Source organism: Bufo bufo, unplaced genomic scaffold (genome assembly GCF_905171765.1).
Source record: "Bufo bufo unplaced genomic scaffold, aBufBuf1.1, whole genome shotgun sequence".
In the NCBI taxonomy this organism is placed as follows: Eukaryota; Metazoa; Chordata; class Amphibia; order Anura; family Bufonidae; genus Bufo; species Bufo bufo.
The window spans coordinates 52,599-72,978 of NW_024401222.1; the positions used below are offsets into that span (position 1 = coordinate 52,599).

The window sequence follows — 20,380 nt, forward strand, 5'->3', positions numbered from 1 at the left end:
TTTTTTATTACTTTTATTTATCATAAAAAAAGCACAATGGATTGCAGTAGGGTGCTTGTCAACGGTTATTCTAAGCTGAATGTACCTGCACTCGTCAGATCGCAGAAGATAAGCAGCTTAAGGCTTGGCAAGTACCAGCTTGGGAGACTGGTTGGGAATCCCTTGTTCCGTTGACTTTTTTTCTTACTTTTATTTATCATAAAAAAAGCACAATGGATTGCAGTAGGGTGTTTGTCAACGGTTATTCTAAGCTGAATGTACCTGCACTCGTCAGATCGCAGAAGATAAGCAGCTTAAGGCTTGGCAAGTACCAGCTTGGGAGACTGGTTGGGAATCCCTTGTTCCGTTGACTTTTTTTATTACTTTTATTTATCATAAAAAAAGCACAATGGATTGCAGTAGGGTGCTTGTCAACGGTTATTCTAAGCTGAATGTACCTGCACTCGTCAGATCGCAGAAGATAAGCAGCTTAAGGCTTGGCAAGTACCAGCTTGGGAGACTGGTTGGGAATCCCTTGTTCCGTTGACTTTTTTTCTTACTTTTATTTATCATAAAAAAAGCACAATGGATTGCAGTAGGGTGTTTGTCAACGGTTATTCTAAGCTGAATGTACCTGCACTCGTCAGATCGCAGAAGATAAGCAGCTTAAGGCTTGGCAAGTACCAGCTTGGGAGACTGGTTGGGAATCCCTTGTTCCGTTGACTTTTTTTCTTACTTTTATTTATCATAAAAAAAGCACAATGGATTGCAGTAGGGTGTTTGTCAACGGTTATTCTAAGCTGAATGTACCTGCACTCGTCAGATCGCAGAAGATAAGCAGCTTAAGGCTTGGCAAGTACCAGCTTGGGAGACTGGTTGGGAATCCCTTGTTCCGTTGACTTTTTTTCTTACTTTTATTTATCATAAAAAAAGCACAATGGATTGCAGTAGGGTGTTTGTCAACGGTTATTCTAAGCTGAATGTACCTGCACTCGTCAGATCGCAGAAGATAAGCAGCTTAAGGCTTGGCAAGTACCAGCTTGGGAGACTGGTTGGGAATCCCTTGTTCCGTTGACTTTTTTTATTACTTTTATTTATCATAAAAAAAGCACAATGGATTGCAGTAGGGTGTTTGTCAACGGTTATTCTAAGCTGAATGTACCTGCACTCGTCAGATCGCAGAAGATAAGCAGCTTAAGGCTTGGCAAGTACCAGCTTGGGAGACTGGTTGGGAATCCCTTGTTCCGTTGACTTTTTTTATTACTTTTATTTATCATAAAAAAAGCACAATGGATTGCAGTAGGGTGTTTGTCAACGGTTATTCTAAGCTGAATGTACCTGCACTCGTCAGATCGCAGAAGATAAGCAGCTTAAGGCTTGGCAAGTACCAGCTTGGGAGACTGGTTGGGAATCCCTTGTTCCGTTGACTTTTTTTATTACTTTTATTTATCATAAAAAAAGCACAATGGATTGCAGTAGGGTGTTTGTCAACGGTTATTCTAAGCTGAATGTACCTGCACTCGTCAGATCGCAGAAGATAAGCAGCTTAAGGCTTGGCAAGTACCAGCTTGGGAGACTGGTTGGGAATCCCTTGTTCCGTTGACTTTTTTTCTTACTTTTATTTATCATAAAAAAAGCACAATGGATTGCAGTAGGGTGCTTGTCAACGGTTATTCTAAGCTGAATGTACCTGCACTCGTCAGATCGCAGAAGATAAGCAGCTTAAGGCTTGGCAAGTACCAGCTTGGGAGACTGGTTGGGAATCCCTTGTTCCGTTGACTTTTTTTCTTACTTTTATTTATCATAAAAAAAGCACAATGGATTGCAGTAGGGTGTTTGTCAACGGTTATTCTAAGCTGAATGTACCTGCACTCGTCAGATCGCAGAAGATAAGCAGCTTAAGGCTTGGCAAGTACCAGCTTGGGAGACTGGTTGGGAATCCCTTGTTCCGTTGACTTTTTTTCTTACTTTTATTTATCATAAAAAAAGCACAATGGATTGCAGTAGGGTGTTTGTCAACGGTTATTCTAAGCTGAATGTACCTGCACTCGTCAGATCGCAGAAGATAAGCAGCTTAAGGCTTGGCAAGTACCAGCTTGGGAGACTGGTTGGGAATCCCTTGTTCCGTTGACTTTTTTTATTACTTTTATTTATCATAAAAAAAGCACAATGGATTGCAGTAGGGTGTTTGTCAACGGTTATTCTAAGCTGAATGTACCTGCACTCGTCAGATCGCAGAAGATAAGCAGCTTAAGGCTTGGCAAGTACCAGCTTGGGAGACTGGTTGGGAATCCCTTGTTCCGTTGACTTTTTTTCTTACTTTTATTTATCATAAAAAAAGCACAATGGATTGCAGTAGGGTGTTTGTCAACGGTTATTCTAAGCTGAATGTACCTGCACTCGTCAGATCGCAGAAGATAAGCAGCTTAAGGCTTGGCAAGTACCAGCTTGGGAGACTGGTTGGGAATCCCTTGTTCCGTTGACTTTTTTTCTTACTTTTATTTATCATAAAAAAAGCACAATGGATTGCAGTAGGGTGTTTGTCAACGGTTATTCTAAGCTGAATGTACCTGCACTCGTCAGATCGCAGAAGATAAGCAGCTTAAGGCTTGGCAAGTACCAGCTTGGGAGACTGGTTGGGAATCCCTTGTTCCGTTGACTTTTTTTCTTACTTTTATTTATCATAAAAAAAGCACAATGGATTGCAGTAGGGTGCTTGTCAACGGTTATTCTAAGCTGAATGTACCTGCACTCGTCAGATCGCAGAAGATAAGCAGCTTAAGGCTTGGCAAGTACCAGCTTGGGAGACTGGTTGGGAATCCCTTGTTCCGTTGACTTTTTTTCTTACTTTTATTTATCATAAAAAAAGCACAATGGATTGCAGTAGGGTGTTTGTCAACGGTTATTCTAAGCTGAATGTACCTGCACTCGTCAGATCGCAGAAGATAAGCAGCTTAAGGCTTGGCAAGTACCAGCTTGGGAGACTGGTTGGGAATCCCTTGTTCCGTTGACTTTTTTTCTTACTTTTATTTATCATAAAAAAAGCACAATGGATTGCAGTAGGGTGCTTGTCAACGGTTATTCTAAGCTGAATGTACCTGCACTCGTCAGATCGCAGAAGATAAGCAGCTTAAGGCTTGGCAAGTACCAGCTTGGGAGACTGGTTGGGAATCCCTTGTTCCGTTGACTTTTTTTCTTACTTTTATTTATCATAAAAAAAGCACAATGGATTGCAGTAGGGTGTTTGTCAACGGTTATTCTAAGCTGAATGTACCTGCACTCGTCAGATCGCAGAAGATAAGCAGCTTAAGGCTTGGCAAGTACCAGCTTGGGAGACTGGTTGGGAATCCCTTGTTCCGTTGACTTTTTTTATTACTTTTATTTATCATAAAAAAAGCACAATGGATTGCAGTAGGGTGTTTGTCAACGGTTATTCTAAGCTGAATGTACCTGCACTCGTCAGATCGCAGAAGATAAGCAGCTTAAGGCTTGGCAAGTACCAGCTTGGGAGACTGGTTGGGAATCCCTTGTTCCGTTGACTTTTTTTCTTACTTTTATTTATCATAAAAAAAGCACAATGGATTGCAGTAGGGTGTTTGTCAACGGTTATTCTAAGCTGAATGTACCTGCACTCGTCAGATCGCAGAAGATAAGCAGCTTAAGGCTTGGCAAGTACCAGCTTGGGAGACTGGTTGGGAATCCCTTGTTCCGTTGACTTTTTTTATTACTTTTATTTATCATAAAAAAAGCACAATGGATTGCAGTAGGGTGTTTGTCAACGGTTATTCTAAGCTGAATGTACCTGCACTCGTCAGATCGCAGAAGATAAGCAGCTTAAGGCTTGGCAAGTACCAGCTTGGGAGACTGGTTGGGAATCCCTTGTTCCGTTGACTTTTTTTCTTACTTTTATTTATCATAAAAAAAGCACAATGGATTGCAGTAGGGTGCTTGTCAACGGTTATTCTAAGCTGAATGTACCTGCACTCGTCAGATCGCAGAAGATAAGCAGCTTAAGGCTTGGCAAGTACCAGCTTGGGAGACTGGTTGGGAATCCCTTGTTCCGTTGACTTTTTTTCTTACTTTTATTTATCATAAAAAAAGCACAATGGATTGCAGTAGGGTGTTTGTCAACGGTTATTCTAAGCTGAATGTACCTGCACTCGTCAGATCGCAGAAGATAAGCAGCTTAAGGCTTGGCAAGTACCAGCTTGGGAGACTGGTTGGGAATCCCTTGTTCCGTTGACTTTTTTTCTTACTTTTATTTATCATAAAAAAAGCACAATGGATTGCAGTAGGGTGTTTGTCAACGGTTATTCTAAGCTGAATGTACCTGCACTCGTCAGATCGCAGAAGATAAGCAGCTTAAGGCTTGGCAAGTACCAGCTTGGGAGACTGGTTGGGAATCCCTTGTTCCGTTGACTTTTTTTATTACTTTTATTTATCATAAAAAAAGCACAATGGATTGCAGTAGGGTGTTTGTCAACGGTTATTCTAAGCTGAATGTACCTGCACTCGTCAGATCGCAGAAGATAAGCAGCTTAAGGCTTGGCAAGTACCAGCTTGGGAGACTGGTTGGGAATCCCTTGTTCCGTTGACTTTTTTTATTACTTTTATTTATCATAAAAAAAGCACAATGGATTGCAGTAGGGTGCTTGTCAACGGTTATTCTAAGCTGAATGTACCTGCACTCGTCAGATCGCAGAAGATAAGCAGCTTAAGGCTTGGCAAGTACCAGCTTGGGAGACTGGTTGGGAATCCCTTGTTCCGTTGACTTTTTTTCTTACTTTTATTTATCATAAAAAAAGCACAATGGATTGCAGTAGGGTGTTTGTCAACGGTTATTCTAAGCTGAATGTACCTGCACTCGTCAGATCGCAGAAGATAAGCAGCTTAAGGCTTGGCAAGTACCAGCTTGGGAGACTGGTTGGGAATCCCTTGTTCCGTTGACTTTTTTTATTACTTTTATTTATCATAAAAAAAGCACAATGGATTGCAGTAGGGTGCTTGTCAACGGTTATTCTAAGCTGAATGTACCTGCACTCGTCAGATCGCAGAAGATAAGCAGCTTAAGGCTTGGCAAGTACCAGCTTGGGAGACTGGTTGGGAATCCCTTGTTCCGTTGACTTTTTTTCTTACTTTTATTTATCATAAAAAAAGCACAATGGATTGCAGTAGGGTGTTTGTCAACGGTTATTCTAAGCTGAATGTACCTGCACTCGTCAGATCGCAGAAGATAAGCAGCTTAAGGCTTGGCAAGTACCAGCTTGGGAGACTGGTTGGGAATCCCTTGTTCCGTTGACTTTTTTTATTACTTTTATTTATCATAAAAAAAGCACAATGGATTGCAGTAGGGTGCTTGTCAACGGTTATTCTAAGCTGAATGTACCTGCACTCGTCAGATCGCAGAAGATAAGCAGCTTAAGGCTTGGCAAGTACCAGCTTGGGAGACTGGTTGGGAATCCCTTGTTCCGTTGACTTTTTTTATTACTTTTATTTATCATAAAAAAAGCACAATGGATTGCAGTAGGGTGTTTGTCAACGGTTATTCTAAGCTGAATGTACCTGCACTCGTCAGATCGCAGAAGATAAGCAGCTTAAGGCTTGGCAAGTACCAGCTTGGGAGACTGGTTGGGAATCCCTTGTTCCGTTGACTTTTTTTCTTACTTTTATTTATCATAAAAAAAGCACAATGGATTGCAGTAGGGTGTTTGTCAACGGTTATTCTAAGCTGAATGTACCTGCACTCGTCAGATCGCAGAAGATAAGCAGCTTAAGGCTTGGCAAGTACCAGCTTGGGAGACTGGTTGGGAATCCCTTGTTCCGTTGACTTTTTTTATTACTTTTATTTATCATAAAAAAAGCACAATGGATTGCAGTAGGGTGCTTGTCAACGGTTATTCTAAGCTGAATGTACCTGCACTCGTCAGATCGCAGAAGATAAGCAGCTTAAGGCTTGGCAAGTACCAGCTTGGGAGACTGGTTGGGAATCCCTTGTTCCGTTGACTTTTTTTCTTACTTTTATTTATCATAAAAAAAGCACAATGGATTGCAGTAGGGTGTTTGTCAACGGTTATTCTAAGCTGAATGTACCTGCACTCGTCAGATCGCAGAAGATAAGCAGCTTAAGGCTTGGCAAGTACCAGCTTGGGAGACTGGTTGGGAATCCCTTGTTCCGTTGACTTTTTTTCTTACTTTTATTTATCATAAAAAAAGCACAATGGATTGCAGTAGGGTGTTTGTCAACGGTTATTCTAAGCTGAATGTACCTGCACTCGTCAGATCGCAGAAGATAAGCAGCTTAAGGCTTGGCAAGTACCAGCTTGGGAGACTGGTTGGGAATCCCTTGTTCCGTTGACTTTTTTTCTTACTTTTATTTATCATAAAAAAAGCACAATGGATTGCAGTAGGGTGTTTGTCAACGGTTATTCTAAGCTGAATGTACCTGCACTCGTCAGATCGCAGAAGATAAGCAGCTTAAGGCTTGGCAAGTACCAGCTTGGGAGACTGGTTGGGAATCCCTTGTTCCGTTGACTTTTTTTATTACTTTTATTTATCATAAAAAAAGCACAATGGATTGCAGTAGGGTGTTTGTCAACGGTTATTCTAAGCTGAATGTACCTGCACTCGTCAGATCGCAGAAGATAAGCAGCTTAAGGCTTGGCAAGTACCAGCTTGGGAGACTGGTTGGGAATCCCTTGTTCCGTTGACTTTTTTTCTTACTTTTATTTATCATAAAAAAAGCACAATGGATTGCAGTAGGGTGTTTGTCAACGGTTATTCTAAGCTGAATGTACCTGCACTCGTCAGATCGCAGAAGATAAGCAGCTTAAGGCTTGGCAAGTACCAGCTTGGGAGACTGGTTGGGAATCCCTTGTTCCGTTGACTTTTTTTCTTACTTTTATTTATCATAAAAAAAGCACAATGGATTGCAGTAGGGTGCTTGTCAACGGTTATTCTAAGCTGAATGTACCTGCACTCGTCAGATCGCAGAAGATAAGCAGCTTAAGGCTTGGCAAGTACCAGCTTGGGAGACTGGTTGGGAATCCCTTGTTCCGTTGACTTTTTTTCTTACTTTTATTTATCATAAAAAAAGCACAATGGATTGCAGTAGGGTGTTTGTCAACGGTTATTCTAAGCTGAATGTACCTGCACTCGTCAGATCGCAGAAGATAAGCAGCTTAAGGCTTGGCAAGTACCAGCTTGGGAGACTGGTTGGGAATCCCTTGTTCCGTTGACTTTTTTTATTACTTTTATTTATCATAAAAAAAGCACAATGGATTGCAGTAGGGTGTTTGTCAACGGTTATTCTAAGCTGAATGTACCTGCACTCGTCAGATCGCAGAAGATAAGCAGCTTAAGGCTTGGCAAGTACCAGCTTGGGAGACTGGTTGGGAATCCCTTGTTCCGTTGACTTTTTTTCTTACTTTTATTTATCATAAAAAAAGCACAATGGATTGCAGTAGGGTGCTTGTCAACGGTTATTCTAAGCTGAATGTACCTGCACTCGTCAGATCGCAGAAGATAAGCAGCTTAAGGCTTGGCAAGTACCAGCTTGGGAGACTGGTTGGGAATCCCTTGTTCCGTTGACTTTTTTTCTTACTTTTATTTATCATAAAAAAAGCACAATGGATTGCAGTAGGGTGTTTGTCAACGGTTATTCTAAGCTGAATGTACCTGCACTCGTCAGATCGCAGAAGATAAGCAGCTTAAGGCTTGGCAAGTACCAGCTTGGGAGACTGGTTGGGAATCCCTTGTTCCGTTGACTTTTTTTATTACTTTTATTTATCATAAAAAAAGCACAATGGATTGCAGTAGGGTGTTTGTCAACGGTTATTCTAAGCTGAATGTACCTGCACTCGTCAGATCGCAGAAGATAAGCAGCTTAAGGCTTGGCAAGTACCAGCTTGGGAGACTGGTTGGGAATCCCTTGTTCCGTTGACTTTTTTTATTACTTTTATTTATCATAAAAAAAGCACAATGGATTGCAGTAGGGTGCTTGTCAACGGTTATTCTAAGCTGAATGTACCTGCACTCGTCAGATCGCAGAAGATAAGCAGCTTAAGGCTTGGCAAGTACCAGCTTGGGAGACTGGTTGGGAATCCCTTGTTCCGTTGACTTTTTTTCTTACTTTTATTTATCATAAAAAAAGCACAATGGATTGCAGTAGGGTGTTTGTCAACGGTTATTCTAAGCTGAATGTACCTGCACTCGTCAGATCGCAGAAGATAAGCAGCTTAAGGCTTGGCAAGTACCAGCTTGGGAGACTGGTTGGGAATCCCTTGTTCCGTTGACTTTTTTTATTACTTTTATTTATCATAAAAAAAGCACAATGGATTGCAGTAGGGTGTTTGTCAACGGTTATTCTAAGCTGAATGTACCTGCACTCGTCAGATCGCAGAAGATAAGCAGCTTAAGGCTTGGCAAGTACCAGCTTGGGAGACTGGTTGGGAATCCCTTGTTCCGTTGACTTTTTTTCTTACTTTTATTTATCATAAAAAAAGCACAATGGATTGCAGTAGGGTGTTTGTCAACGGTTATTCTAAGCTGAATGTACCTGCACTCGTCAGATCGCAGAAGATAAGCAGCTTAAGGCTTGGCAAGTACCAGCTTGGGAGACTGGTTGGGAATCCCTTGTTCCGTTGACTTTTTTTCTTACTTTTATTTATCATAAAAAAAGCACAATGGATTGCAGTAGGGTGTTTGTCAACGGTTATTCTAAGCTGAATGTACCTGCACTCGTCAGATCGCAGAAGATAAGCAGCTTAAGGCTTGGCAAGTACCAGCTTGGGAGACTGGTTGGGAATCCCTTGTTCCGTTGACTTTTTTTATTACTTTTATTTATCATAAAAAAAGCACAATGGATTGCAGTAGGGTGTTTGTCAACGGTTATTCTAAGCTGAATGTACCTGCACTCGTCAGATCGCAGAAGATAAGCAGCTTAAGGCTTGGCAAGTACCAGCTTGGGAGACTGGTTGGGAATCCCTTGTTCCGTTGACTTTTTTTCTTACTTTTATTTATCATAAAAAAAGCACAATGGATTGCAGTAGGGTGTTTGTCAACGGTTATTCTAAGCTGAATGTACCTGCACTCGTCAGATCGCAGAAGATAAGCAGCTTAAGGCTTGGCAAGTACCAGCTTGGGAGACTGGTTGGGAATCCCTTGTTCCGTTGACTTTTTTTCTTACTTTTATTTATCATAAAAAAAGCACAATGGATTGCAGTAGGGTGCTTGTCAACGGTTATTCTAAGCTGAATGTACCTGCACTCGTCAGATCGCAGAAGATAAGCAGCTTAAGGCTTGGCAAGTACCAGCTTGGGAGACTGGTTGGGAATCCCTTGTTCCGTTGACTTTTTTTCTTACTTTTATTTATCATAAAAAAAGCACAATGGATTGCAGTAGGGTGTTTGTCAACGGTTATTCTAAGCTGAATGTACCTGCACTCGTCAGATCGCAGAAGATAAGCAGCTTAAGGCTTGGCAAGTACCAGCTTGGGAGACTGGTTGGGAATCCCTTGTTCCGTTGACTTTTTTTCTTACTTTTATTTATCATAAAAAAAGCACAATGGATTGCAGTAGGGTGTTTGTCAACGGTTATTCTAAGCTGAATGTACCTGCACTCGTCAGATCGCAGAAGATAAGCAGCTTAAGGCTTGGCAAGTACCAGCTTGGGAGACTGGTTGGGAATCCCTTGTTCCGTTGACTTTTTTTATTACTTTTATTTATCATAAAAAAAGCACAATGGATTGCAGTAGGGTGTTTGTCAACGGTTATTCTAAGCTGAATGTACCTGCACTCGTCAGATCGCAGAAGATAAGCAGCTTAAGGCTTGGCAAGTACCAGCTTGGGAGACTGGTTGGGAATCCCTTGTTCCGTTGACTTTTTTTATTACTTTTATTTATCATAAAAAAAGCACAATGGATTGCAGTAGGGTGCTTGTCAACGGTTATTCTAAGCTGAATGTACCTGCACTCGTCAGATCGCAGAAGATAAGCAGCTTAAGGCTTGGCAAGTACCAGCTTGGGAGACTGGTTGGGAATCCCTTGTTCCGTTGACTTTTTTTCTTACTTTTATTTATCATAAAAAAAGCACAATGGATTGCAGTAGGGTGTTTGTCAACGGTTATTCTAAGCTGAATGTACCTGCACTCGTCAGATCGCAGAAGATAAGCAGCTTAAGGCTTGGCAAGTACCAGCTTGGGAGACTGGTTGGGAATCCCTTGTTCCGTTGACTTTTTTTATTACTTTTATTTATCATAAAAAAAGCACAATGGATTGCAGTAGGGTGTTTGTCAACGGTTATTCTAAGCTGAATGTACCTGCACTCGTCAGATCGCAGAAGATAAGCAGCTTAAGGCTTGGCAAGTACCAGCTTGGGAGACTGGTTGGGAATCCCTTGTTCCGTTGACTTTTTTTCTTACTTTTATTTATCATAAAAAAAGCACAATGGATTGCAGTAGGGTGTTTGTCAACGGTTATTCTAAGCTGAATGTACCTGCACTCGTCAGATCGCAGAAGATAAGCAGCTTAAGGCTTGGCAAGTACCAGCTTGGGAGACTGGTTGGGAATCCCTTGTTCCGTTGACTTTTTTTCTTACTTTTATTTATCATAAAAAAAGCACAATGGATTGCAGTAGGGTGTTTGTCAACGGTTATTCTAAGCTGAATGTACCTGCACTCGTCAGATCGCAGAAGATAAGCAGCTTAAGGCTTGGCAAGTACCAGCTTGGGAGACTGGTTGGGAATCCCTTGTTCCGTTGACTTTTTTTCTTACTTTTATTTATCATAAAAAAAGCACAATGGATTGCAGTAGGGTGTTTGTCAACGGTTATTCTAAGCTGAATGTACCTGCACTCGTCAGATCGCAGAAGATAAGCAGCTTAAGGCTTGGCAAGTACCAGCTTGGGAGACTGGTTGGGAATCCCTTGTTCCGTTGACTTTTTTTCTTACTTTTATTTATCATAAAAAAAGCACAATGGATTGCAGTAGGGTGCTTGTCAACGGTTATTCTAAGCTGAATGTACCTGCACTCGTCAGATCGCAGAAGATAAGCAGCTTAAGGCTTGGCAAGTACCAGCTTGGGAGACTGGTTGGGAATCCCTTGTTCCGTTGACTTTTTTTATTACTTTTATTTATCATAAAAAAAGCACAATGGATTGCAGTAGGGTGTTTGTCAACGGTTATTCTAAGCTGAATGTACCTGCACTCGTCAGATCGCAGAAGATAAGCAGCTTAAGGCTTGGCAAGTACCAGCTTGGGAGACTGGTTGGGAATCCCTTGTTCCGTTGACTTTTTTTCTTACTTTTATTTATCATAAAAAAAGCACAATGGATTGCAGTAGGGTGTTTGTCAACGGTTATTCTAAGCTGAATGTACCTGCACTCGTCAGATCGCAGAAGATAAGCAGCTTAAGGCTTGGCAAGTACCAGCTTGGGAGACTGGTTGGGAATCCCTTGTTCCGTTGACTTTTTTTCTTACTTTTATTTATCATAAAAAAAGCACAATGGATTGCAGTAGGGTGCTTGTCAACGGTTATTCTAAGCTGAATGTACCTGCACTCGTCAGATCGCAGAAGATAAGCAGCTTAAGGCTTGGCAAGTACCAGCTTGGGAGACTGGTTGGGAATCCCTTGTTCCGTTGACTTTTTTTATTACTTTTATTTATCATAAAAAAAGCACAATGGATTGCAGTAGGGTGTTTGTCAACGGTTATTCTAAGCTGAATGTACCTGCACTCGTCAGATCGCAGAAGATAAGCAGCTTAAGGCTTGGCAAGTACCAGCTTGGGAGACTGGTTGGGAATCCCTTGTTCCGTTGACTTTTTTTATTACTTTTATTTATCATAAAAAAAGCACAATGGATTGCAGTAGGGTGTTTGTCAACGGTTATTCTAAGCTGAATGTACCTGCACTCGTCAGATCGCAGAAGATAAGCAGCTTAAGGCTTGGCAAGTACCAGCTTGGGAGACTGGTTGGGAATCCCTTGTTCCGTTGACTTTTTTTCTTACTTTTATTTATCATAAAAAAAGCACAATGGATTGCAGTAGGGTGCTTGTCAACGGTTATTCTAAGCTGAATGTACCTGCACTCGTCAGATCGCAGAAGATAAGCAGCTTAAGGCTTGGCAAGTACCAGCTTGGGAGACTGGTTGGGAATCCCTTGTTCCGTTGACTTTTTTTCTTACTTTTATTTATCATAAAAAAAGCACAATGGATTGCAGTAGGGTGTTTGTCAACGGTTATTCTAAGCTGAATGTACCTGCACTCGTCAGATCGCAGAAGATAAGCAGCTTAAGGCTTGGCAAGTACCAGCTTGGGAGACTGGTTGGGAATCCCTTGTTCCGTTGACTTTTTTTATTACTTTTATTTATCATAAAAAAAGCACAATGGATTGCAGTAGGGTGTTTGTCAACGGTTATTCTAAGCTGAATGTACCTGCACTCGTCAGATCGCAGAAGATAAGCAGCTTAAGGCTTGGCAAGTACCAGCTTGGGAGACTGGTTGGGAATCCCTTGTTCCGTTGACTTTTTTTCTTACTTTTATTTATCATAAAAAAAGCACAATGGATTGCAGTAGGGTGTTTGTCAACGGTTATTCTAAGCTGAATGTACCTGCACTCGTCAGATCGCAGAAGATAAGCAGCTTAAGGCTTGGCAAGTACCAGCTTGGGAGACTGGTTGGGAATCCCTTGTTCCGTTGACTTTTTTTATTACTTTTATTTATCATAAAAAAAGCACAATGGATTGCAGTAGGGTGTTTGTCAACGGTTATTCTAAGCTGAATGTACCTGCACTCGTCAGATCGCAGAAGATAAGCAGCTTAAGGCTTGGCAAGTACCAGCTTGGGAGACTGGTTGGGAATCCCTTGTTCCGTTGACTTTTTTTCTTACTTTTATTTATCATAAAAAAAGCACAATGGATTGCAGTAGGGTGTTTGTCAACGGTTATTCTAAGCTGAATGTACCTGCACTCGTCAGATCGCAGAAGATAAGCAGCTTAAGGCTTGGCAAGTACCAGCTTGGGAGACTGGTTGGGAATCCCTTGTTCCGTTGACTTTTTTTATTACTTTTATTTATCATAAAAAAAGCACAATGGATTGCAGTAGGGTGCTTGTCAACGGTTATTCTAAGCTGAATGTACCTGCACTCGTCAGATCGCAGAAGATAAGCAGCTTAAGGCTTGGCAAGTACCAGCTTGGGAGACTGGTTGGGAATCCCTTGTTCCGTTGACTTTTTTTATTACTTTTATTTATCATAAAAAAAGCACAATGGATTGCAGTAGGGTGCTTGTCAACGGTTATTCTAAGCTGAATGTACCTGCACTCGTCAGATCGCAGAAGATAAGCAGCTTAAGGCTTGGCAAGTACCAGCTTGGGAGACTGGTTGGGAATCCCTTGTTCCGTTGACTTTTTTTCTTACTTTTATTTATCATAAAAAAAGCACAATGGATTGCAGTAGGGTGTTTGTCAACGGTTATTCTAAGCTGAATGTACCTGCACTCGTCAGATCGCAGAAGATAAGCAGCTTAAGGCTTGGCAAGTACCAGCTTGGGAGACTGGTTGGGAATCCCTTGTTCCGTTGACTTTTTTTCTTACTTTTATTTATCATAAAAAAAGCACAATGGATTGCAGTAGGGTGCTTGTCAACGGTTATTCTAAGCTGAATGTACCTGCACTCGTCAGATCGCAGAAGATAAGCAGCTTAAGGCTTGGCAAGTACCAGCTTGGGAGACTGGTTGGGAATCCCTTGTTCCGTTGACTTTTTTTCTTACTTTTATTTATCATAAAAAAAGCACAATGGATTGCAGTAGGGTGTTTGTCAACGGTTATTCTAAGCTGAATGTACCTGCACTCGTCAGATCGCAGAAGATAAGCAGCTTAAGGCTTGGCAAGTACCAGCTTGGGAGACTGGTTGGGAATCCCTTGTTCCGTTGACTTTTTTTATTACTTTTATTTATCATAAAAAAAGCACAATGGATTGCAGTAGGGTGTTTGTCAACGGTTATTCTAAGCTGAATGTACCTGCACTCGTCAGATCGCAGAAGATAAGCAGCTTAAGGCTTGGCAAGTACCAGCTTGGGAGACTGGTTGGGAATCCCTTGTTCCGTTGACTTTTTTTATTACTTTTATTTATCATAAAAAAAGCACAATGGATTGCAGTAGGGTGTTTGTCAACGGTTATTCTAAGCTGAATGTACCTGCACTCGTCAGATCGCAGAAGATAAGCAGCTTAAGGCTTGGCAAGTACCAGCTTGGGAGACTGGTTGGGAATCCCTTGTTCCGTTGACTTTTTTTCTTACTTTTATTTATCATAAAAAAAGCACAATGGATTGCAGTAGGGTGTTTGTCAACGGTTATTCTAAGCTGAATGTACCTGCACTCGTCAGATCGCAGAAGATAAGCAGCTTAAGGCTTGGCAAGTACCAGCTTGGGAGACTGGTTGGGAATCCCTTGTTCCGTTGACTTTTTTTATTACTTTTATTTATCATAAAAAAAGCACAATGGATTGCAGTAGGGTGTTTGTCAACGGTTATTCTAAGCTGAATGTACCTGCACTCGTCAGATCGCAGAAGATAAGCAGCTTAAGGCTTGGCAAGTACCAGCTTGGGAGACTGGTTGGGAATCCCTTGTTCCGTTGACTTTTTTTCTTACTTTTATTTATCATAAAAAAAGCACAATGGATTGCAGTAGGGTGTTTGTCAACGGTTATTCTAAGCTGAATGTACCTGCACTCGTCAGATCGCAGAAGATAAGCAGCTTAAGGCTTGGCAAGTACCAGCTTGGGAGACTGGTTGGGAATCCCTTGTTCCGTTGACTTTTTTTCTTACTTTTATTTATCATAAAAAAAGCACAATGGATTGCAGTAGGGTGCTTGTCAACGGTTATTCTAAGCTGAATGTACCTGCACTCGTCAGATCGCAGAAGATAAGCAGCTTAAGGCTTGGCAAGTACCAGCTTGGGAGACTGGTTGGGAATCCCTTGTTCCGTTGACTTTTTTTCTTACTTTTATTTATCATAAAAAAAGCACAATGGATTGCAGTAGGGTGTTTGTCAACGGTTATTCTAAGCTGAATGTACCTGCACTCGTCAGATCGCAGAAGATAAGCAGCTTAAGGCTTGGCAAGTACCAGCTTGGGAGACTGGTTGGGAATCCCTTGTTCCGTTGACTTTTTTTATTACTTTTATTTATCATAAAAAAAGCACAATGGATTGCAGTAGGGTGTTTGTCAACGGTTATTCTAAGCTGAATGTACCTGCACTCGTCAGATCGCAGAAGATAAGCAGCTTAAGGCTTGGCAAGTACCAGCTTGGGAGACTGGTTGGGAATCCCTTGTTCCGTTGACTTTTTTTCTTACTTTTATTTATCATAAAAAAAGCACAATGGATTGCAGTAGGGTGCTTGTCAACGGTTATTCTAAGCTGAATGTACCTGCACTCGTCAGATCGCAGAAGATAAGCAGCTTAAGGCTTGGCAAGTACCAGCTTGGGAGACTGGTTGGGAATCCCTTGTTCCGTTGACTTTTTTTATTACTTTTATTTATCATAAAAAAAGCACAATGGATTGCAGTAGGGTGTTTGTCAACGGTTATTCTAAGCTGAATGTACCTGCACTCGTCAGATCGCAGAAGATAAGCAGCTTAAGGCTTGGCAAGTACCAGCTTGGGAGACTGGTTGGGAATCCCTTGTTCCGTTGACTTTTTTTCTTACTTTTATTTATCATAAAAAAAGCACAATGGATTGCAGTAGGGTGCTTGTCAACGGTTATTCTAAGCTGAATGTACCTGCACTCGTCAGATCGCAGAAGATAAGCAGCTTAAGGCTTGGCAAGTACCAGCTTGGGAGACTGGTTGGGAATCCCTTGTTCCGTTGACTTTTTTTCTTACTTTTATTTATCATAAAAAAAGCACAATGGATTGCAGTAGGGTGTTTGTCAACGGTTATTCTAAGCTGAATGTACCTGCACTCGTCAGATCGCAGAAGATAAGCAGCTTAAGGCTTGGCAAGTACCAGCTTGGGAGACTGGTTGGGAATCCCTTGTTCCGTTGACTTTTTTTCTTACTTTTATTTATCATAAAAAAAGCACAATGGATTGCAGTAGGGTGTTTGTCAACGGTTATTCTAAGCTGAATGTACCTGCACTCGTCAGATCGCAGAAGATAAGCAGCTTAAGGCTTGGCAAGTACCAGCTTGGGAGACTGGTTGGGAATCCCTTGTTCCGTTGACTTTTTTTCTTACTTTTATTTATCATAAAAAAAGCACAATGGATTGCAGTAGGGTGTTTGTCAACGGTTATTCTAAGCTGAATGTACCTGCACTCGTCAGATCGCAGAAGATAAGCAGCTTAAGGCTTGGCAAGTACCAGCTTGGGAGACTGGTTGGGAATCCCTTGTTCCGTTGACTTTTTTTATTACTTTTATTTATCATAAAAAAAGCACAATGGATTGCAGTAGGGTGCTTGTCAACGGTTATTCTAAGCTGAATGTACCTGCACTCGTCAGATCGCAGAAGATAAGCAGCTTAAGGCTTGGCAAGTACCAGCTTGGGAGACTGGTTGGGAATCCCTTGTTCCGTTGACTTTTTTTCTTACTTTTATTTATCATAAAAAAAGCACAATGGATTGCAGTAGGGTGTTTGTCAACGGTTATTCTAAGCTGAATGTACCTGCACTCGTCAGATCGCAGAAGATAAGCAGCTTAAGGCTTGGCAAGTACCAGCTTGGGAGACTGGTTGGGAATCCCTTGTTCCGTTGACTTTTTTTATTACTTTTATTTATCATAAAAAAAGCACAATGGATTGCAGTAGGGTGCTTGTCAACGGTTATTCTAAGCTGAATGTACCTGCACTCGTCAGATCGCAGAAGATAAGCAGCTTAAGGCTTGGCAAGTACCAGCTTGGGAGACTGGTTGGGAATCCCTTGTTCCGTTGACTTTTTTTCTTACTTTTATTTATCATAAAAAAAGCACAATGGATTGCAGTAGGGTGTTTGTCAACGGTTATTCTAAGCTGAATGTACCTGCACTCGTCAGATCGCAGAAGATAAGCAGCTTAAGGCTTGGCAAGTACCAGCTTGGGAGACTGGTTGGGAATCCCTTGTTCCGTTGACTTTTTTTATTACTTTTATTTATCATAAAAAAAGCACAATGGATTGCAGTAGGGTGCTTGTCAACGGTTATTCTAAGCTGAATGTACCTGCACTCGTCAGATCGCAGAAGATAAGCAGCTTAAGGCTTGGCAAGTACCAGCTTGGGAGACTGGTTGGGAATCCCTTGTTCCGTTGACTTTTTTTATTACTTTTATTTATCATAAAAAAAGCACAATGGATTGCAGTAGGGTGTTTGTCAACGGTTATTCTAAGCTGAATGTACCTGCACTCGTCAGATCGCAGAAGATAAGCAGCTTAAGGCTTGGCAAGTACCAGCTTGGGAGACTGGTTGGGAATCCCTTGTTCCGTTGACTTTTTTTCTTACTTTTATTTATCATAAAAAAAGCACAATGGATTGCAGTAGGGTGTTTGTCAACGGTTATTCTAAGCTGAATGTACCTGCACTCGTCAGATCGCAGAAGATAAGCAGCTTAAGGCTTGGCAAGTACCAGCTTGGGAGACTGGTTGGGAATCCCTTGTTCCGTTGACTTTTTTTATTACTTTTATTTATCATAAAAAAAGCACAATGGATTGCAGTAGGGTGCTTGTCAACGGTTATTCTAAGCTGAATGTACCTGCACTCGTCAGATCGCAGAAGATAAGCAGCTTAAGGCTTGGCAAGTACCAGCTTGGGAGACTGGTTGGGAATCCCTTGTTCCGTTGACTTTTTTTCTTACTTTTATTTATCATAAAAAAAGCACAATGGATTGCAGTAGGGTGTTTGTCAACGGTTATTCTAAGCTGAATGTACCTGCACTCGTCAGATCGCAGAAGATAAGCAGCTTAAGGCTTGGCAAGTACCAGCTTGGGAGACTGGTTGGGAATCCCTTGTTCCGTTGACTTTTTTTCTTACTTTTATTTATCATAAAAAAAGCACAATGGATTGCAGTAGGGTGTTTGTCAACGGTTATTCTAAGCTGAATGTACCTGCACTCGTCAGATCGCAGAAGATAAGCAGCTTAAGGCTTGGCAAGTACCAGCTTGGGAGACTGGTTGGGAATCCCTTGTTCCGTTGACTTTTTTTATTACTTTTATTTATCATAAAAAAAGCACAATGGATTGCAGTAGGGTGTTTGTCAACGGTTATTCTAAGCTGAATGTACCTGCACTCGTCAGATCGCAGAAGATAAGCAGCTTAAGGCTTGGCAAGTACCAGCTTGGGAGACTGGTTGGGAATCCCTTGTTCCGTTGACTTTTTTTCTTACTTTTATTTATCATAAAAAAAGCACAATGGATTGCAGTAGGGTGCTTTGTCAACGGTTATTCTAAGCTGAATGTACCTGCACTCGTCAGATCGCAGAAGATAAGCAGCTTAAGGCTTGGCAAGTACCAGCTTGGGAGACTGGTTGGGAATCCCTTGTTCCGTTGACTTTTTTTATTACTTTTATTTATCATAAAAAAAGCACAATGGATTGCAGTAGGGTGCTTGTCAACGGTTATTCTAAGCTGAATGTACCTGCACTCGTCAGATCGCAGAAGATAAGCAGCTTAAGGCTTGGCAAGTACCAGCTTGGGAGACTGGTTGGGAATCCCTTGTTCCGTTGACTTTTTTTCTTACTTTTATTTATCATAAAAAAAGCACAATGGATTGCAGTAGGGTGTTTGTCAACGGTTATTCTAAGCTGAATGTACCTGCACTCGTCAGATCGCAGAAGATAAGCAGCTTAAGGCTTGGCAAGTACCAGCTTGGGAGACTGGTTGGGAATCCCTTGTTCCGTTGACTTTTTTTCTTACTTTTATTTATCATAAAAAAAGCACAATGGATTGCAGTAGGGTGTTTGTCAACGGTTATTCTAAGCTGAATGTACCTGCACTCGTCAGATCGCAGAAGATAAGCAGCTTAAGGCTTGGCAAGTACCAGCTTGGGAGACTGGTTGGGAATCCCTTGTTCCGTTGACTTTTTTTCTTACTTTTATTTATCATAAAAAAAGCACAATGGATTGCAGTAGGGTGTTTGTCAACGGTTATTCTAAGCTGAATGTACCTGCACTCGTCAGATCGCAGAAGATAAGCAGCTTAAGGCTTGGCAAGTACCAGCTTGGGAGACTGGTTGGGAATCCCTTGTTCCGTTGACTTTTTTTATTACTTTTATTTATCATAAAAAAAGCACAATGGATTGCAGTAGGGTGCTTGTCAACGGTTATTCTAAGCTGAATGTACCTGCACTCGTCAGATCGCAGAAGATAAGCAGCTTAAGGCTTGGCAAGTACCAGCTTGGGAGACTGGTTGGGAATCCCTTGTTCCGTTGACTTTTTTTCTTACTTTTATTTATCATAAAAAAAGCACAATGGATTGCAGTAGGGTGCTTGTCAACGGTTATTCTAAGCTGAATGTACCTGCACTCGTCAGATCGCAGAAGATAAGCAGCTTAAGGCTTGGCAAGTACCAGCTTGGGAGACTGGTTGGGAATCCCTTGTTCCGTTGACTTTTTTTATTACTTTTATTTATCATAAAAAAAGCACAATGGATTGCAGTAGGGTGTTTGTCAACGGTTATTCTAAGCTGAATGTACCTGCACTCGTCAGATCGCAGAAGATAAGCAGCTTAAGGCTTGGCAAGTACCAGCTTGGGAGACTGGTTGGGAATCCCTTGTTCCGTTGACTTTTTTTATTACTTTTATTTATCATAAAAAAAGCACAATGGATTGCAGTAGGGTGTTTGTCAACGGTTATTCTAAGCTGAATGTACCTGCACTCGTCAGATCGCAGAAGATAAGCAGCTTAAGGCTTGGCAAGTACCAGCTTGGGAGACTGGTTGGGAATCCCTTGTTCCGTTGACTTTTTTTCTTACTTTTATTTATCATAAAAAAAGCACAATGGATTGCAGTAGGGTGTTTGTCAACGGTTATTCTAAGCTGAATGTACCTGCACTCGTCAGATCGCAGAAGATAAGCAGCTTAAGGCTTGGCAAGTACCAGCTTGGGAGACTGGTTGGGAATCCCTTGTTCCGTTGACTTTTTTTATTACTTTTATTTATCATAAAAAAAGCACAATGGATTGCAGTAGGGTGTTTGTCAACGGTTATTCTAAGCTGAATGTACCTGCACTCGTCAGATCGCAGAAGATAAGCAGCTTAAGGCTTGGCAAGTACCAGCTTGGGAGACTGGTTGGGAATCCCTTGTTCCGTTGACTTTTTTTCTTACTTTTATTTATCATAAAAAAAGCACAATGGATTGCAGTAGGGTGTTTGTCAACGGTTATTCTAAGCTGAATGTACCTGCACTCGTCAGATCGCAGAAGATAAGCAGCTTAAGGCTTGGCAAGTACCAGC

At 41.4% G+C, this 20,380-nt stretch overlaps 115 pseudogenes; all 115 read left to right on the forward strand.

Annotated features, from left to right (window-relative positions):
• Positions 1-57: 57 nt before the first annotated feature.
• On the forward strand, positions 58-176 carry LOC120985101 (annotated as a pseudogene).
• Positions 177-233: 57 nt separating this feature from the next.
• Positions 234-352, forward strand: LOC120985102 (annotated as a pseudogene).
• Positions 353-409: 57 nt separating this feature from the next.
• Positions 410-528, forward strand: LOC120985104 (annotated as a pseudogene).
• Positions 529-585: 57 nt separating this feature from the next.
• LOC120985105 lies at positions 586-704 on the forward strand (annotated as a pseudogene).
• A 57-nt stretch (positions 705-761) lies between these two features.
• Positions 762-880, forward strand: LOC120985106 (annotated as a pseudogene).
• A 57-nt stretch (positions 881-937) lies between these two features.
• LOC120985107 lies at positions 938-1,056 on the forward strand (annotated as a pseudogene).
• Positions 1,057-1,113: 57 nt separating this feature from the next.
• LOC120985108 lies at positions 1,114-1,232 on the forward strand (annotated as a pseudogene).
• Positions 1,233-1,289: 57 nt separating this feature from the next.
• On the forward strand, positions 1,290-1,408 carry LOC120985109 (annotated as a pseudogene).
• A 57-nt stretch (positions 1,409-1,465) lies between these two features.
• LOC120985110 lies at positions 1,466-1,584 on the forward strand (annotated as a pseudogene).
• A 57-nt stretch (positions 1,585-1,641) lies between these two features.
• LOC120985111 lies at positions 1,642-1,760 on the forward strand (annotated as a pseudogene).
• A 57-nt stretch (positions 1,761-1,817) lies between these two features.
• On the forward strand, positions 1,818-1,936 carry LOC120985112 (annotated as a pseudogene).
• Positions 1,937-1,993: 57 nt separating this feature from the next.
• On the forward strand, positions 1,994-2,112 carry LOC120985113 (annotated as a pseudogene).
• Positions 2,113-2,169: 57 nt separating this feature from the next.
• Positions 2,170-2,288, forward strand: LOC120985115 (annotated as a pseudogene).
• Positions 2,289-2,345: 57 nt separating this feature from the next.
• Positions 2,346-2,464, forward strand: LOC120985116 (annotated as a pseudogene).
• Positions 2,465-2,521: 57 nt separating this feature from the next.
• LOC120985117 lies at positions 2,522-2,640 on the forward strand (annotated as a pseudogene).
• A 57-nt stretch (positions 2,641-2,697) lies between these two features.
• On the forward strand, positions 2,698-2,816 carry LOC120985118 (annotated as a pseudogene).
• A 57-nt stretch (positions 2,817-2,873) lies between these two features.
• Positions 2,874-2,992, forward strand: LOC120985119 (annotated as a pseudogene).
• Positions 2,993-3,049: 57 nt separating this feature from the next.
• Positions 3,050-3,168, forward strand: LOC120985120 (annotated as a pseudogene).
• A 57-nt stretch (positions 3,169-3,225) lies between these two features.
• LOC120985121 lies at positions 3,226-3,344 on the forward strand (annotated as a pseudogene).
• A 57-nt stretch (positions 3,345-3,401) lies between these two features.
• On the forward strand, positions 3,402-3,520 carry LOC120985122 (annotated as a pseudogene).
• Positions 3,521-3,577: 57 nt separating this feature from the next.
• LOC120985123 lies at positions 3,578-3,696 on the forward strand (annotated as a pseudogene).
• Positions 3,697-3,753: 57 nt separating this feature from the next.
• LOC120985124 lies at positions 3,754-3,872 on the forward strand (annotated as a pseudogene).
• Positions 3,873-3,929: 57 nt separating this feature from the next.
• On the forward strand, positions 3,930-4,048 carry LOC120985126 (annotated as a pseudogene).
• A 57-nt stretch (positions 4,049-4,105) lies between these two features.
• LOC120985127 lies at positions 4,106-4,224 on the forward strand (annotated as a pseudogene).
• A 57-nt stretch (positions 4,225-4,281) lies between these two features.
• LOC120985129 lies at positions 4,282-4,400 on the forward strand (annotated as a pseudogene).
• Positions 4,401-4,457: 57 nt separating this feature from the next.
• On the forward strand, positions 4,458-4,576 carry LOC120985130 (annotated as a pseudogene).
• Positions 4,577-4,633: 57 nt separating this feature from the next.
• Positions 4,634-4,752, forward strand: LOC120985131 (annotated as a pseudogene).
• A 57-nt stretch (positions 4,753-4,809) lies between these two features.
• Positions 4,810-4,928, forward strand: LOC120985132 (annotated as a pseudogene).
• Positions 4,929-4,985: 57 nt separating this feature from the next.
• Positions 4,986-5,104, forward strand: LOC120985133 (annotated as a pseudogene).
• Positions 5,105-5,161: 57 nt separating this feature from the next.
• On the forward strand, positions 5,162-5,280 carry LOC120985134 (annotated as a pseudogene).
• A 57-nt stretch (positions 5,281-5,337) lies between these two features.
• Positions 5,338-5,456, forward strand: LOC120985135 (annotated as a pseudogene).
• Positions 5,457-5,513: 57 nt separating this feature from the next.
• Positions 5,514-5,632, forward strand: LOC120985136 (annotated as a pseudogene).
• A 57-nt stretch (positions 5,633-5,689) lies between these two features.
• Positions 5,690-5,808, forward strand: LOC120985138 (annotated as a pseudogene).
• A 57-nt stretch (positions 5,809-5,865) lies between these two features.
• LOC120985139 lies at positions 5,866-5,984 on the forward strand (annotated as a pseudogene).
• A 57-nt stretch (positions 5,985-6,041) lies between these two features.
• On the forward strand, positions 6,042-6,160 carry LOC120985140 (annotated as a pseudogene).
• Positions 6,161-6,217: 57 nt separating this feature from the next.
• Positions 6,218-6,336, forward strand: LOC120985141 (annotated as a pseudogene).
• Positions 6,337-6,393: 57 nt separating this feature from the next.
• LOC120985142 lies at positions 6,394-6,512 on the forward strand (annotated as a pseudogene).
• Positions 6,513-6,569: 57 nt separating this feature from the next.
• Positions 6,570-6,688, forward strand: LOC120985143 (annotated as a pseudogene).
• Positions 6,689-6,745: 57 nt separating this feature from the next.
• On the forward strand, positions 6,746-6,864 carry LOC120985144 (annotated as a pseudogene).
• A 57-nt stretch (positions 6,865-6,921) lies between these two features.
• On the forward strand, positions 6,922-7,040 carry LOC120985145 (annotated as a pseudogene).
• Positions 7,041-7,097: 57 nt separating this feature from the next.
• Positions 7,098-7,216, forward strand: LOC120985146 (annotated as a pseudogene).
• Positions 7,217-7,273: 57 nt separating this feature from the next.
• LOC120985147 lies at positions 7,274-7,392 on the forward strand (annotated as a pseudogene).
• A 57-nt stretch (positions 7,393-7,449) lies between these two features.
• Positions 7,450-7,568, forward strand: LOC120985149 (annotated as a pseudogene).
• A 57-nt stretch (positions 7,569-7,625) lies between these two features.
• Positions 7,626-7,744, forward strand: LOC120985150 (annotated as a pseudogene).
• Positions 7,745-7,801: 57 nt separating this feature from the next.
• On the forward strand, positions 7,802-7,920 carry LOC120985151 (annotated as a pseudogene).
• Positions 7,921-7,977: 57 nt separating this feature from the next.
• Positions 7,978-8,096, forward strand: LOC120985152 (annotated as a pseudogene).
• A 57-nt stretch (positions 8,097-8,153) lies between these two features.
• On the forward strand, positions 8,154-8,272 carry LOC120985153 (annotated as a pseudogene).
• Positions 8,273-8,329: 57 nt separating this feature from the next.
• Positions 8,330-8,448, forward strand: LOC120985154 (annotated as a pseudogene).
• Positions 8,449-8,505: 57 nt separating this feature from the next.
• Positions 8,506-8,624, forward strand: LOC120985155 (annotated as a pseudogene).
• A 57-nt stretch (positions 8,625-8,681) lies between these two features.
• Positions 8,682-8,800, forward strand: LOC120985156 (annotated as a pseudogene).
• Positions 8,801-8,857: 57 nt separating this feature from the next.
• On the forward strand, positions 8,858-8,976 carry LOC120985157 (annotated as a pseudogene).
• A 57-nt stretch (positions 8,977-9,033) lies between these two features.
• LOC120985158 lies at positions 9,034-9,152 on the forward strand (annotated as a pseudogene).
• Positions 9,153-9,209: 57 nt separating this feature from the next.
• LOC120985161 lies at positions 9,210-9,328 on the forward strand (annotated as a pseudogene).
• Positions 9,329-9,385: 57 nt separating this feature from the next.
• LOC120985162 lies at positions 9,386-9,504 on the forward strand (annotated as a pseudogene).
• A 57-nt stretch (positions 9,505-9,561) lies between these two features.
• Positions 9,562-9,680, forward strand: LOC120985163 (annotated as a pseudogene).
• A 57-nt stretch (positions 9,681-9,737) lies between these two features.
• LOC120985164 lies at positions 9,738-9,856 on the forward strand (annotated as a pseudogene).
• A 57-nt stretch (positions 9,857-9,913) lies between these two features.
• On the forward strand, positions 9,914-10,032 carry LOC120985165 (annotated as a pseudogene).
• A 57-nt stretch (positions 10,033-10,089) lies between these two features.
• LOC120985166 lies at positions 10,090-10,208 on the forward strand (annotated as a pseudogene).
• A 57-nt stretch (positions 10,209-10,265) lies between these two features.
• Positions 10,266-10,384, forward strand: LOC120985167 (annotated as a pseudogene).
• A 57-nt stretch (positions 10,385-10,441) lies between these two features.
• Positions 10,442-10,560, forward strand: LOC120985168 (annotated as a pseudogene).
• A 57-nt stretch (positions 10,561-10,617) lies between these two features.
• On the forward strand, positions 10,618-10,736 carry LOC120985169 (annotated as a pseudogene).
• Positions 10,737-10,793: 57 nt separating this feature from the next.
• Positions 10,794-10,912, forward strand: LOC120985171 (annotated as a pseudogene).
• Positions 10,913-10,969: 57 nt separating this feature from the next.
• Positions 10,970-11,088, forward strand: LOC120985173 (annotated as a pseudogene).
• Positions 11,089-11,145: 57 nt separating this feature from the next.
• LOC120985174 lies at positions 11,146-11,264 on the forward strand (annotated as a pseudogene).
• A 57-nt stretch (positions 11,265-11,321) lies between these two features.
• LOC120985175 lies at positions 11,322-11,440 on the forward strand (annotated as a pseudogene).
• A 57-nt stretch (positions 11,441-11,497) lies between these two features.
• LOC120985176 lies at positions 11,498-11,616 on the forward strand (annotated as a pseudogene).
• A 57-nt stretch (positions 11,617-11,673) lies between these two features.
• LOC120985177 lies at positions 11,674-11,792 on the forward strand (annotated as a pseudogene).
• A 57-nt stretch (positions 11,793-11,849) lies between these two features.
• Positions 11,850-11,968, forward strand: LOC120985178 (annotated as a pseudogene).
• Positions 11,969-12,025: 57 nt separating this feature from the next.
• On the forward strand, positions 12,026-12,144 carry LOC120985179 (annotated as a pseudogene).
• A 57-nt stretch (positions 12,145-12,201) lies between these two features.
• On the forward strand, positions 12,202-12,320 carry LOC120985180 (annotated as a pseudogene).
• A 57-nt stretch (positions 12,321-12,377) lies between these two features.
• LOC120985181 lies at positions 12,378-12,496 on the forward strand (annotated as a pseudogene).
• A 57-nt stretch (positions 12,497-12,553) lies between these two features.
• Positions 12,554-12,672, forward strand: LOC120985182 (annotated as a pseudogene).
• A 57-nt stretch (positions 12,673-12,729) lies between these two features.
• Positions 12,730-12,848, forward strand: LOC120985184 (annotated as a pseudogene).
• Positions 12,849-12,905: 57 nt separating this feature from the next.
• On the forward strand, positions 12,906-13,024 carry LOC120985185 (annotated as a pseudogene).
• Positions 13,025-13,081: 57 nt separating this feature from the next.
• Positions 13,082-13,200, forward strand: LOC120985186 (annotated as a pseudogene).
• Positions 13,201-13,257: 57 nt separating this feature from the next.
• Positions 13,258-13,376, forward strand: LOC120985187 (annotated as a pseudogene).
• A 57-nt stretch (positions 13,377-13,433) lies between these two features.
• On the forward strand, positions 13,434-13,552 carry LOC120985188 (annotated as a pseudogene).
• A 57-nt stretch (positions 13,553-13,609) lies between these two features.
• On the forward strand, positions 13,610-13,728 carry LOC120985190 (annotated as a pseudogene).
• A 57-nt stretch (positions 13,729-13,785) lies between these two features.
• On the forward strand, positions 13,786-13,904 carry LOC120985191 (annotated as a pseudogene).
• A 57-nt stretch (positions 13,905-13,961) lies between these two features.
• LOC120985192 lies at positions 13,962-14,080 on the forward strand (annotated as a pseudogene).
• Positions 14,081-14,137: 57 nt separating this feature from the next.
• Positions 14,138-14,256, forward strand: LOC120985193 (annotated as a pseudogene).
• Positions 14,257-14,313: 57 nt separating this feature from the next.
• Positions 14,314-14,432, forward strand: LOC120985194 (annotated as a pseudogene).
• A 57-nt stretch (positions 14,433-14,489) lies between these two features.
• On the forward strand, positions 14,490-14,608 carry LOC120985196 (annotated as a pseudogene).
• A 57-nt stretch (positions 14,609-14,665) lies between these two features.
• LOC120985197 lies at positions 14,666-14,784 on the forward strand (annotated as a pseudogene).
• A 57-nt stretch (positions 14,785-14,841) lies between these two features.
• Positions 14,842-14,960, forward strand: LOC120985198 (annotated as a pseudogene).
• A 57-nt stretch (positions 14,961-15,017) lies between these two features.
• LOC120985199 lies at positions 15,018-15,136 on the forward strand (annotated as a pseudogene).
• A 57-nt stretch (positions 15,137-15,193) lies between these two features.
• On the forward strand, positions 15,194-15,312 carry LOC120985200 (annotated as a pseudogene).
• A 57-nt stretch (positions 15,313-15,369) lies between these two features.
• On the forward strand, positions 15,370-15,488 carry LOC120985201 (annotated as a pseudogene).
• A 57-nt stretch (positions 15,489-15,545) lies between these two features.
• On the forward strand, positions 15,546-15,664 carry LOC120985202 (annotated as a pseudogene).
• Positions 15,665-15,721: 57 nt separating this feature from the next.
• Positions 15,722-15,840, forward strand: LOC120985203 (annotated as a pseudogene).
• A 57-nt stretch (positions 15,841-15,897) lies between these two features.
• LOC120985204 lies at positions 15,898-16,016 on the forward strand (annotated as a pseudogene).
• A 57-nt stretch (positions 16,017-16,073) lies between these two features.
• On the forward strand, positions 16,074-16,192 carry LOC120985205 (annotated as a pseudogene).
• Positions 16,193-16,249: 57 nt separating this feature from the next.
• On the forward strand, positions 16,250-16,368 carry LOC120985208 (annotated as a pseudogene).
• A 57-nt stretch (positions 16,369-16,425) lies between these two features.
• On the forward strand, positions 16,426-16,544 carry LOC120985209 (annotated as a pseudogene).
• Positions 16,545-16,601: 57 nt separating this feature from the next.
• Positions 16,602-16,720, forward strand: LOC120985210 (annotated as a pseudogene).
• Positions 16,721-16,777: 57 nt separating this feature from the next.
• LOC120985211 lies at positions 16,778-16,896 on the forward strand (annotated as a pseudogene).
• A 57-nt stretch (positions 16,897-16,953) lies between these two features.
• On the forward strand, positions 16,954-17,072 carry LOC120985212 (annotated as a pseudogene).
• Positions 17,073-17,129: 57 nt separating this feature from the next.
• LOC120985213 lies at positions 17,130-17,248 on the forward strand (annotated as a pseudogene).
• A 57-nt stretch (positions 17,249-17,305) lies between these two features.
• On the forward strand, positions 17,306-17,424 carry LOC120985214 (annotated as a pseudogene).
• Positions 17,425-17,481: 57 nt separating this feature from the next.
• Positions 17,482-17,600, forward strand: LOC120985215 (annotated as a pseudogene).
• A 57-nt stretch (positions 17,601-17,657) lies between these two features.
• Positions 17,658-17,776, forward strand: LOC120985216 (annotated as a pseudogene).
• A 57-nt stretch (positions 17,777-17,833) lies between these two features.
• On the forward strand, positions 17,834-17,952 carry LOC120985217 (annotated as a pseudogene).
• A 57-nt stretch (positions 17,953-18,009) lies between these two features.
• On the forward strand, positions 18,010-18,128 carry LOC120985219 (annotated as a pseudogene).
• Positions 18,129-18,185: 57 nt separating this feature from the next.
• On the forward strand, positions 18,186-18,304 carry LOC120985220 (annotated as a pseudogene).
• Positions 18,305-18,362: 58 nt separating this feature from the next.
• On the forward strand, positions 18,363-18,481 carry LOC120985221 (annotated as a pseudogene).
• A 57-nt stretch (positions 18,482-18,538) lies between these two features.
• On the forward strand, positions 18,539-18,657 carry LOC120985222 (annotated as a pseudogene).
• A 57-nt stretch (positions 18,658-18,714) lies between these two features.
• LOC120985223 lies at positions 18,715-18,833 on the forward strand (annotated as a pseudogene).
• A 57-nt stretch (positions 18,834-18,890) lies between these two features.
• Positions 18,891-19,009, forward strand: LOC120985224 (annotated as a pseudogene).
• A 57-nt stretch (positions 19,010-19,066) lies between these two features.
• On the forward strand, positions 19,067-19,185 carry LOC120985225 (annotated as a pseudogene).
• Positions 19,186-19,242: 57 nt separating this feature from the next.
• Positions 19,243-19,361, forward strand: LOC120985226 (annotated as a pseudogene).
• A 57-nt stretch (positions 19,362-19,418) lies between these two features.
• Positions 19,419-19,537, forward strand: LOC120985227 (annotated as a pseudogene).
• Positions 19,538-19,594: 57 nt separating this feature from the next.
• On the forward strand, positions 19,595-19,713 carry LOC120985228 (annotated as a pseudogene).
• A 57-nt stretch (positions 19,714-19,770) lies between these two features.
• LOC120985230 lies at positions 19,771-19,889 on the forward strand (annotated as a pseudogene).
• Positions 19,890-19,946: 57 nt separating this feature from the next.
• On the forward strand, positions 19,947-20,065 carry LOC120985231 (annotated as a pseudogene).
• A 57-nt stretch (positions 20,066-20,122) lies between these two features.
• LOC120985233 lies at positions 20,123-20,241 on the forward strand (annotated as a pseudogene).
• The last annotated feature ends 139 nt before the right edge of the window (positions 20,242-20,380 follow it).